The sequence below is a fragment of the Python bivittatus genome, unplaced genomic scaffold (assembly GCF_059951505.1).
Source record: "Python bivittatus isolate LINGU-HERP-01145 unplaced genomic scaffold, Pbiv_v1 ctg000350_np1212, whole genome shotgun sequence".
NCBI classification, from domain to species: Eukaryota; Metazoa; Chordata; class Lepidosauria; order Squamata; family Pythonidae; genus Python; species Python bivittatus.
This window is the reverse complement of record NW_028277074.1, coordinates 35,741,023-35,753,849: the sequence shown is the minus strand read 5'-3', so window position 1 is coordinate 35,753,849 and position 12,827 is coordinate 35,741,023. Positions and strand designations below refer to the sequence as shown.

General features: G+C 37.6%; 1 protein-coding gene across 2 annotated transcripts in view; it reads right to left on the bottom strand.

Annotated features, from left to right (window-relative positions):
* ARHGAP6 (Rho GTPase activating protein 6) overlaps window positions 1–12,827 on the bottom strand; it is a 220,955-nt gene that overhangs the window by 75,756 nt on the left and 132,372 nt on the right. The window lies entirely within an intron of this gene.

Here is a 12,827-nt window from a genome sequence, read left to right as displayed (position 1 = left end):
TTTAGAATCAGGCACAAAACTAATATCTTGTTTCAAGACCCAAAAATATATATGCTTAGAATGTTACAAAAGTATAGTTTTAGTGTGTTAAAAGAAAAGATGACCAAAAATAAAATAAAAATAAAAACCAAAACAAGATTTTAAAGTAACCTCACCAAACCAGGAAACTGTTAAATCAACATCATCTTATTAAACCACAGTAGCTGAATACCAAGATGAAACTTTTTGCAGAACTGCAACATCTGTATGAAATGCATTAATATTGTTACATTTCAAAAAATGTGCTTTCAAAAAAAGTTTAAAAAAATCTATTTACCAGGATCCTTTTAAAGATCCCTTTTATGTACCAAATTAAAAAAAAATCTCTAGGCTATGTTGCTGGGCACACTCATTTCCTCTTCTGTACCTCTTACACACTAACCCTCTGACAGTATTTCATTTTTCTCCTCTGAAAAAGCTGCTTGTAAAGGCATACCTTATTTTTACCTGTCCCTTAATTGCAGGCAACCAAGAACTTCCAGCTAAATGTTTGATTTATCTATTTTCAGTTTTTACAAGACACACACCCACAATCTTACAGTTGTGGCTGTTGATTAGATTACATTATTTTTACTAACCAGTTTAAAAAATCCAATGAGACATTTTAGCCCTTAATTGCCAATGAAAATATTATTCTAATAGAAATACTACACGTACAATACCAGTTTCATTAATATATAATTAATTTTAAAATGAATAGCATTTTTAAAACATTTGGTAAGAGTTAGGGTTAGAGTTAGCCACATTTTATCTGAGAACCCTGGGGAAAGAGGGGGAAGAGACATGATTAATTATAAAGCAACAATTGATTGCAGGCCAGGAATCTTCCTTTTGCCAGTGGAAAAAAGCAGATCTCCTTCCAAGAAGTTTAAAATATGACAGTGTTCCTAAAAGTTAACCTAATCAACACCACCACACATTAATGGGAAGGAATGCCAATGAAAAGTAGCCATATCAGGTTAGATTCAGATCACAGATGATATTTTTCATAGTTTGGAGGAAGAAATACCTCAAGAATGTTTGAAGTGTTTCTGTCAGCATACTTTCTTTTTTATCTTAACTGGAATCTGTTCCTAGACAGCATCAAGTGAGAAAGGAAAGGCATTAAACCCAGATGCTTTAGTATTTCACATAATATATTCTTGGAGATTATGAAGGAAAACTAGCTTGCTTCTAGGGAGACATTAACTACTTTCTGCTTTGGACTGAGCTGTGTTATCCAGATAATTCACCATATCCAAAGACGAGCAGAGCCTTGGGGCCACAATGTATACTTTTGAAGACCTTTCATCTGATGCTGACACCCAGTTAAAGTGAATATTGATCTAAGTTCTCCCAAGTGAAAACTTAACAAATATTTATTTGTATTATTGGTCATTAGATTTTCATCCTTTTATTTTTGGTCAACTCAAGGTGGCATAGATACCTAATGTTCCTGCCCATTTTCCCAACAACCATAACCCTGTGAGGTGGGTTGAGCTTAAAGAGTGTGACTGGCCTAAAGACACTTCGGTTGGTAACATGTTTCCAAAATTAAAACCCTTTGGAAAAGAGACTCTGAACTCATAGGTCCTCATAGAAATTTGAGAAGAAGTAGCCAAAAGTGACAATGCAATCAAAGCACAAGAGATAAACAGAAAAAAATAGTGATTTCAAGATAAGGAGAAGATAAAGAATAAATAAGACATAGGTTCCTGCCCAATTCCTCATGATTGTTAGATGCTACAGAAAGAATATAATGAAAGGGAGAATCTTTTCCTACAAGTCCAGAATCTCTAGTGGCAATTTCCTCTGATGGAAATATGTACAGCATTTGTTTTCACTGGGGATAGTTTCAGCCCTTGATGGAAAAAAATGCTCTGCTAGGATTAACACATTGTCTGTAATTTATATGGTCTTCTACTATGCATTCAAGCAAATAAAAGAAACTGCTCAGGGTGCTTTGCAAGTACATTCCAAGAGTTTCAGATTACTATCAAACACTGATATATCAAGAGTTTTAGGCTACATAGGCAGAACACTCCCCAACATTTTAATAAAAGCAGCAGGATGCTCAAAGTTGTTTAGCATCCCAGGTATCCCTCTTTTCTCATTCTTCAGAAAGTAACTTAAAATATTATCTGAAAGGTGTAGGGGGGGAGGGGAGTTGTGATATGAGAGGATACACATACAGACTGCTCCTCTCTTATGGTTTTGTCAACAGATATTTCGCTGGATTTGACTGTTTTGGTTTTACTTTGCATTATTTCATTACTCCTCTTTTAAAAATGAAATGGCAGTATTAAAAGGGTTTTAGCAAACCAATTACAGTAAATAACCTTGAATATAAGGGAAATGCATGATTTGAAGCTAAGGAATGTTTAAGGTTTGATGAAACTTTGATGAAGGTTTGAAGAATGAACATCCTCACAGTTGCTTCTTAAACCAACATGGCACCCTCACTTCTGCAAATGCCATGTTCATTGCTTTGATCTACTTCATAGCCCTCATCTGCAATTGCAACAGCTAGAAGATTCTTCCACAAATATGCACCATTTACACAGAAGGTTCTTCCAAGTTTTGTTAAGTGTTCTGCATAATGCACTGTTCTTCCTTCCCCTTCAACACTCACAGGTAACATGCTGCTACAGAAGGCACCATTCAGTGGATTTTGCAAATGACAAATAGGAAACATGGGAAATTTCTGAGTCAGCAAGAAGTGCATTTGTCTGTATTTTTCCACAGTCTGTCAAAAAGTTATCTGTGATTATCAGACTTAGAATATTAAAATAAAAGTCATTTAAAATATGAAACACATAAGAATTAAAAGACATAATTAATCAGACACTGGAGAACTCCTGTTAAGTCACCCAGTAGTAAACATGGTAAAGTGGGTTACTCAAAATACATGGGTCACTAGCTAATCTTTATATTAATGTGTTTATATTCAAGAACCTTTTTCAGTTTCTCTTAAAATAGGTCATACTGGAGATTCGTGACTACAGGACTTTTTACAATACAGACAGCCGTCTACTTATGAATAGGTTACATTCCAAGAGGCTGTTCGTAAGTCCATTTTGTTCGTAAGTCCAAGTATAAAAAACAAGCTTCCCAACATGCAATGGTGCTGCCTAGCATACTCATGTGGCACGCCATAAACTAACCCTTTCCTGCCTTCTCCCACCTTCCAGGACCTTCTAGATTGGAGTTGAGGACAGGTTTGTTTGAATCGGTGAAAGTTTGTAACTCGAAAGTTTGTAAATAGAGGACTGTCTGCATGAAACTTGAGACTTAAATATAGTAATGAACATTACAAATATAGTCATAGAAAACACACACACACACATACAATTATAATTTTAATTATTATAATAATATTACTATATTTAATAATTATAACACATGACTATAATTTGAATTGAAAAATAATTTTCCTTTTTGCAAATTATAAGGAAACTTCAACTAAAAACTTTTCTATTTCTTCTTCTACAAGTTCTAACTCATCCTACTGCAAGCATGTATCATTTTAAACAACAAAATTTAGCATTAAATTTCAAGTCTTTTATATTGACTTGTTCATTTGTTATAAGCTATTTTTCTTGGGCTGCTAATGGGATTGATTTAATGCAGTTGTGTTATTTACAGCTGTGTATGTAAAAATAGAAAATTCTGTATGATATATGGTTAAACAATAAATCTGTGTAATACATTATATTGTTTTTCTATATAATGGACTACATGTATTTAATCTAACAAAAAAATTATAATAATATATCTTCCCACAAATTCACTATTCATGAATATCTGTTGCTCTTTTCTTTTTATAGTACAAATAATTTATTTATAAAGAAAGATTCACAAATACATTTTCCAGCCCACAAAAGATGCATCCTTGCTTTTGCAGAAGTATGCAATCATGCAATGATGAAACCAAGAGGTACAGAGCCCCTGCATGACTTCCTTACACAAAAATGCATTAGAATCCCTTTAACATTGGATTGATTTTAAAACTATGCCACAAAATGTAATGTCATATGGTCTAGATTCATCACATTATGTGGCAATTTGTGTGATGGACGGGAATGGAGGAAGGGGGGTGAAAACGGTGCTCTCGCCCCTTCCTCCATTCCAGTCCATCACACAAATGATATCAGGCCTAGCCCAAGGAACTCCTGGAGACTGTGTAGGTTCAATCAGCAAGGTTTATTAGCTAGCACTTATTTACAGAAATCTTTTCAGACTGACCAGTAGTTCCCAGGCACAACTCTCTACTATCTTCTGGAATGTTTAGGGATGCACCAGTTTTCTCCGCTTATCTCCAGAGCGTTGCTCTGGAGACGAGAGCACCGTTTTCACCCCCCTTCCTCCATTCCAGTCCATCACAATTTGTCTCATAATTTTAAATTATTAATGAATTGATAGATAAGACAAAATAAAGATAATACAAAAGCCAAGAAAATGGGATTTTGAAAGACTAAACCTTTTCAAACTCCTCTCTCCAAGAGATATATTGTATAACTGTATCTGATTCACCTGATACTGACAGCAATAATGTATGTTTGTTAACTACCAGTAGTCCTCAGGTTACGACAGTAACTGGATCCAGGATTACCATTGCTAAGCAATGCAGTTGTAAAGTGTGACATCACATGACCACACTGCTTACTGATGGCAATCCAGGCAATCCCTGTTGCTGTTGTAACCCCAAGATGCGCGGGTTGTTAAGTGGAAAGTGGCGGGAGTCCCAGGCAAGGAGCACAGGGGATGGGGGAGGTCCTGGGAGGCCTCATGCAAGCCACATGCAAATTAGGGGAGGTGATGCTGCAGTGCGGCATAGGAAGGCTGAGGGAAGGAGGACACAGCGCGGTGCACAGGAAGGCCAGGTGAACTTACCAGAGCAACTTGTGACCTTCCCTGCTGGTTTTCCCATTGATTTTGCTTGTGGGAAGCTGGCAGGGAAGGTTGTAAATGGAGATCATGTGATCTCTTGAACTGCAACTGTCGTTAAGCGCAAGCTGGTTGCCAAGCACCCAAATCGTGATCGCATGACCGTGGGGGGACTTTGAAGACTGGTTATAAATACCACTCATTCAGCACTGTGGCAACTTCGAATGGTCACTGAATGAGTGGTCAGTAAGCAAGGACTACTTGTATGAAAAGGACTTCTATCTACAAGAATACAGATGCACTGGATCAGAAACATAAAACTCTTATTTTAGAAGTATAATTATGTGTGTTTGTAGCAAACTATTCATAACAGTTGGAGACAAATTCCTTGTTGTTGCCCAATGCAATTAGAGTTTCTTACACTATATCATTTTATATGGCTTTGGGGAAATATGGACAATAAACCAGTAACAAGAATCATAGTGAAAAATTATTAGGTGGTTCTCCTAATTTCCTCAAAAATGGAAGGAGGCAGTGGTCACAGTGATCCTGGGATAGGTAGTCAGCCAGCTATGAAGTAGCAGATTAAAGTCCAGGACTGACAGGGACCTCAAGAAATACTGTAAGGGATAGGACCGTTGTTGGTTCTGGATTAAAGGAAAGTCCTGTCAGTCAGGAGATGAAATAAAAAGACTGTGAAGATGACTCATGCTCACGTTATTAAAAAAATTCACATGGTATATAGGTGTTCTGTGCCAGTATTAGAAGTCTCCAAGCCAAGATGGGAGATTAAAAAACTGTCCACAAAACAAAAAATAGAAACCTGGTGAAATATAATCAGTGGGATACAGTTATTGGATACAAACTTTTTAGAAAGGACAGGGAACAGCACACTGGGAGAGATGATACTCTGTACATCAAGGATAATCACTTTTGAAAGTGATAACTCTTTGAGAACTCAGCCAATAAACAGTGGTCTGATCAAGCTTGACAATTATTATCATCTGAGAACACTGAACTGTTAAAGTATTTCAAAACTGACCATTCACATGATTACAACACAAAAACATCTTGTAGCTAAGACCAAGTATTTAACTACAGAAGTAATAATTTAAATCTTATCAGGATTTAGATAAATTAAAGCTACAAAACTGCATGTAGACAAATGAACAGAAGAATGAAAAAGTGCCATATCCTAACTACCATGTTCATATGTGTAAGATCAAGAGTCACAATTGCTAACATAGAGTACCTACATATGGGTTAAAACTGAATGTGAACTTCACCATACCAATTTGCTACTTCTTAAACAAAGTGCTCTTCCTTATGGAAGTAGATAACTTACAAACGCCACACTTCATCTGAGCTTCAGTTGTCTGAAACTAGGAACTACATTAGGACATTACATTAAATTAAATTACAATTAAAAAAAACAAATCACACTAAGTCTTAGGCTCATACCTTTTCCTATTTTTACTGATCCATTATTAAGGATTTCATTTTTCTTAAACCCAAATCAATTTAAGTTTCAGTTTGAAAACTGGCTTATTTTAAATATGCCAGCTACTATTAAACACTCTGAGTTGGAAAACAGGGCATTTGTGATTCAAAACAGAAATGGATGTTTACAAACTTCTTGCACCCATGTCAATGCAGTTGAGATTCATCGGAGATTATTTAGAGATTATCAGGAAGCCACACAGAAAACTTTGGGGGGTCACAAGTCATGCAATATTTTTTTGCACAACTGAACTTTAGGCAACTAACAATGGCTCTGCGTTATATCAGAATATATCATTTTTAGATAGAACTGCCGTGTCAAAGCAAATGGCCAATGTAACAGTATATTGCGCGTGTTCCCCCCTTGCTTCTAATATGAACTTTTTGCCCACAGAAATTATTTCACTAATTTGTTGTGGTGCAAGCCTGAAATTTTGACTTATAGTGAGTTCACTATATTGCCATATGAATTTCCTAAATGAGTCACAGCAAACAAATCATATAGATTATTCCTTATAAAAAAGCATATTAAACACACAAAACGAAATACCTATTGTAATGAATGTGTCCTCTGAATTAATTACATCTCCAAAGTGCCACAAATCCTTATCAATCAGTAGTAATATTTCTGGATTAGTTGTTAGCACTTTTTAATGTTTAGATATATTTAGAATATTACTGATATCAGTGAGAGTTGATTTATACATATAGGTTAAATCTATATGATGTACTCAGCATTCCTACTTATTTGGCAATAACTTCCCAAGTTAATGTCCAGATGATCAAAATACAGAACGAATTCTATTTTATATCTGAGCAAAACTGGACTTGTGTAAATGAAGAATTTTAATAACTGGTCATGCCAATGTATAGTATGAAAATTATTTAGAAGAACAGGCTAAATGCCCTATTAGCTAAATTAAGCAGTGCAGCCATACATCAATTTAACAATCAAAATGTAGAACAGCTGGAATTAATTTTATTCATTTTTATTATTTATATCCTGCTTTTCTACTCATATTATAAAGTCAGTATCTGGCTTTTTTATTTAAGCATATGTCGAATTCAAAAGCAAATGATTTTCATTATTGTAGCAGTGACAGAAATCATCTGGTACATAAATCTTAACATTCCTCATAAATAACTCAAGGACATAGAAAACATTCCCACTATCTGATCAGAAGCACGTCATGTTTCCCACACATAAATAACTGACAAAAAGCATTGGATAGTTGCACAACTGTACCATTTCTATGCTTGTTTTGCTAAGACAACCTCCAGCTGTTATGCACAGTAACTAAATTTAGGCAAATAATTATCATAAAACACATACAGCTTTTAAGTAATTTAGAATCAGAGAAAGTATAGCAGAACACAGACATATATATGCATAGAGAAGAAACAAAATTAGCATAATTCATACGAAGAGTGCTGAGGATAAGAAAGAAATCAATACATTTAATTGTATATGATTCATTTACATGATTATTTCACCATCTGCCAAATAAATCATAATATACATGAATTTTAAAAAATTATCCTGGTACTAAGCTGAGTTAGACCTATAAAAATTAAGACATGATACCATGAACTTCAATAAATTAATACCCTAGTTCCATGTCACTACATTCAGGGGACTTATGTTACAGGGTGGAATAAAAGTATAATTAAAAAGAATAAAGTATCTTAAATGGGAAGCTCAGAAGCTTAAGAAGTTAAAGGATAAGGGGAACAACAGATACAGTGCGAAAGGAAAGTTCAACTCAGATCACTTCTCCAGTTTTAAACCCCAGGAATCCTATTTTCTATCTTCAATTACCTGAATCTAGAGCTAAAATTGCATAGAATACTGTGCATGGAATACTGCGGACAGCTTCAGGCGCAAATAGTAATTGCTCCAATATGCAATGAAGTTCCACAAACTATATACCTTGTAACATCTATTATCAAATTATTGTAATGATGACCAATGATAATCATCAACAGAACAAATATACCATCAAATAATGCTAACAGATCAGGGCTCCATTAAAGGATCAGAGTTTTGCTGGATCTCTTTACTGCAAACTAGTGGTCATAACCTGGAGGATGTGCATTATATAGACCTGTTTCAGTACAGTACAGTGACAGCACTAGCTACATTTATTGATGACTTTTGGTGGATCCAGGATGAGATGGTGAATTCTTCCTTGTGCTCCTTCATCTCTCAACAGCTTTTGATACCATCAGTCATGATATCCTTCTGGACTGGTTGTGTGGGTTAGGAATTGGGGCACTTCCTTCCTTCGTGGTCAGTTCCAGTTGGGGTTGACAGTAATGAGGGTTTGTTCTCTTGGTCTCTCCTTTGTAGGGTGCTGGAGGGTTTGACACTCTCCCCCTTCCTGTTTAACATATACCCAAAACCACTGGGTGAAGCAATCTGTCAGTTCACAGTTCAGTATCATCAATATGGTGAAACCCAATTATATCTTTCAATTCTGACCCAGTCAAGTGATGCTGTCAAGGTCCTATCCCAGCATGTACAGGTTATGCAGGTCTGGATGGGGAGAAACCAGCTTTGACTTAGTCCTACTAAGACTGAGTGGCTGTGGTTATCAGGTCTTCCAGGTCTGGTGATTTTCAATCTCTATTTTGGGATGGCGTTACACTTCCCCATTCAAGAGTGGTGCTCTCTTCTTGAACTCAAAGTTCTCATTCAAAAAGCAGGTGGCATATGTAGCAAAAGAGGCCTTTGCACAACTTCATTTTGTTTACCTGTTGTACCCCTTCCTGGATTAAGAGGTTGTTCAAACACTCTTGTCAACTTGTGGCTTGACTACTGAAATGTGTTCAACATGGGCTGTCCTTGAAGTCCACTGGAAAGCTTTAACTGGTCCAGAATGCAGCAGCGTGTGATGAGAATGCCTCAGTATAGTCATATGACATCCCTGCTGCATGAGTTACACTAATTGCCAGTGTGTTTATGGGTGCAATTCAAGGTGCTAGTTATCACATATAACACGATTCATGGTATAGGGCCAGGTTGAGCGATCACCTATCTCCCATGATTTCTGCCTGGCTGGTACCTGCTGGCAAAGTTGGTGTGCTCCATGTCTTCTCAATTAAACAATACCATCTACTGGGACCCAGGAAATGTGCCTTCTCTGTCCCAGTGCCTATCTTTGGAACAAGATCCCCTCAAAGATTCATGTGGCTTTCACCCTGATGGTATTCCAAAAAGTCCTGATCACCGGTTGTTCTCCCAGGCCTTGGGGTAAGGTAACCCAGTTGTCAGATCAGTGTCTATATTGGTTGGATGGATGCTATCTTGTCCATTTTTACTGTGTTGTGTATAGCAATATATTACAGAGCAGTCATGGTACTTATACGCTGTTTCAAATTCAAGTTACTGCCACAAGCCAGTTAGCTTCTAGACCTGAATAACATAAACCCTGTGGGTGTTGGTTCCAGCTGGCCCTAGAGGTATTTGAAGGAGCAAGTTGGGTATTTATCCAGGCCTAAGTGAGTGGCAGGCTACCTGTGTTGAGGGAACCAAAAGGGAGTTGGTCCTTGAGAGCCACTTTAGATATCGAACAAAAGCAAGGCAACATTAATTTTTGTACTGCTTTGTATTGTTACATTCCTGTGAGCACTCTGCTACAGTATTACAGGGAATGGTGAAAGGAGTCCAATTCAAGTAATTATGGGTAAATGTTTCATCTCTCTTCTTTCATGACATTTTGTCCCTATCCCCTCTTCTGCTACTTACTCCCCCACCATGCAATGCGATAGCCATGCTGGCTAATACTCTGGCCTTCAGATGCTGTTAAATTCCAGATCAGTAAATAGGAAGATCTCTATTCCATGACCTGATTGTGGATGAGAGTGGCTGTATAACTGGGTTGCGTTTGTCTCTTCTAACTATGCTCCTCAGGTTATTTGGTACAGAACTAGAACAGGTTGGGTGGCAGGAGAGGGAATTGCTATAACCCTATAGGAATTCTCTCTCTTTCCAGGCTTTTGGTCCATTCAAGTTCTTATCATTTGTTCACACTTGAATGTATGAAAGATTGAAAACATTTCTATTATCTAAAGCATACCTACAGTGGGGCAAAAAAGTATTTAGTCAGCCACCAATTGTGCAAGTTCTCCCACTTAAAAAGATGAGAGAGGCCTATAATTTTCATCATAGGTATACCTCAACTATGAGAGACAAAATGGGGGAAAAAAATCCAGAAAATCACATCGTCTGATTTTTAAAGAATTTATTTGTAAATCATGGTGGAAAATAAGTATTTGGTCAATATCAAAAGTTCATCTCAATACTTTGTTATATATCCTTTGTTGGCAATGACAGAGGTCAAACGTTTTCTGTAAGTCTTCACAAGGTTTTCACACACTGTTGCTGGTATTTTGGCCCATTCCTCCATGCAGATCTCCTCTAGAGCAGTGATGTTTTAGGGCTGTCACTGGGCAACACGGACTTTCAACTCCCTCCAAAGGTTTTCCATGGGGTTGAGATATGGAGACTGGCTAGGCCACTCCAGGACCTTGAAATGCTTCTTACGAAGCCACTCCTTCGTTGCCCAGGCAGTGTGTTTGGGATCATTGTCATGCTGAAAGACCCAGCCACGTTTCATCTTCAATGCCCTTGCTGATGGAAGGAGGTGTTCACTCAAAATCTCACAATACATGGCCCCATTCATTCTTTCCTTTACACGGATCAGTCGTCCTGGTCCCTTTGCAGAAAAACAGTCCCAAAGCATGATGTTTCCACCCCCATGCTTCACAGTAGGTATGGTGTTCTTTGGATGCAACTCAGCATTCTCTCTCCTCCAAACACGACAAGTTGAGTTTAGACCAAAACGTTCTACTTTGGTTTCATCTGACCATATGACATTCTCCCAATCCTCTTCTGGATCATCCAAATGCTCTCTAGCAAACTTCAGATGGGCCCGGACATGTACTGGCTTAAGCAGGGGGACACGTCTGGCACTGCAGGATTTGAGTCCCTGGCGGCGTAGTGTGTTACTGATGGTAGCCTTTGTTACTTTGGTCCCAGCTCTCTGCAGGTCATTCACTAGGTCCCCCCGTGCGGTTCTGGGATTTTTGCTCACCGTTCTTGTGATCATTTTGACCCCATGGGCTGAGATCTTGCGTGGAGCCCCAGATCGAGGGAGATTATCAGTGGTCTTGTATGTCTTCCATTTTCTAATTATTGCTCCCACAGTTGATTTCTTCACACCAAGCTGCTTGCCTATTGCAGATTCAGTCTTCCCAGCCTGGTGCAGGTCTACAATTTTGTTTCTGGTGTCCTTCAACAGCTCTTTGGTCTTGGCCATAGTGGAGTTTGGAGTGTGACTGTTTGAGGTTGTGGACAGGGGTCTTTTATACTGATAACAAGGTCAAACAGGTGCCGTTACTACAGGTAACAAGTGGAGGACAGAGGAGCCTCTTAAAGAAGTAGTTACAGGTCTGTGAGAGCCAGACATCTTGCTTCTTTGTAGGTGACCAAATACTTATTTTCCACCATGATTTGCAAATAAATTCTTTAAAAATCAGACAATGTGATTTTCTGGATTTTTCCCCCCATTTTGTCTCTCATAGTTGAGGTATACCTATGATGAAAATTACAGGCCTCTCTCATCTTTTTAAGTGGGAGAACTTGCACAATTGGTGGCTGACTAAATACTTTTTTGCCCCACTGTATACTGCATCCATTCCTGAGTGAGAACATAGATTCTGCTGATGAACCATAAATCCTTTTCATTCTATTTGTTTCCCATACTCTGAGTTCTGGTATTCCAAAACTGAAAACTGGCATGCCACTGTGAAATCCATGCTTTCCCAGTACCCCTACCTGACTCCTAACTTTTCCTTTATTATATGTACCCATGTTATTAAAACACAGCACTTTCCTATCCAATTATAGACCTGTATTTACTTTCTCCTTCCACTTCTATTTAAAGCCCTCCCAAAGTGGTTTTTACCAAACACATCTTTCTGAGCTCTTTTGAAGTGCATTTCATCCCTCCCTAGAAACCTTTATATGGGTGAAGGTCATGGTCTATCAGTTTAATTCTTTATCGATGACATCAATTTCCAGGATCCAATATTTCCTTCTAGTCCCTTGACTATAGGGGAAGGCAGATAAAAGCACTATTGGTAGCCCCATATGAATACTCATTAAGTCTGGCGAAGAAAAGACTGAGAGGACATAACCCTTTAAAAATAATCTGAAGGGTTCTCATAAAGAAAAGGTCACAACTGTTGACTATCATGTAAAATAGAAAGTAATAGTATAAATTACATCAAGGAAAATTTCTTAAGGGTCAATGGAATTTCAACAATGGAATCAATTGTTTAGGGAAGTGGTAAACTTCCTTTCCTTTGGATATATTGAAAGAGAGGCTATAGAGCAATATTATGTGAGGATTCCTTAA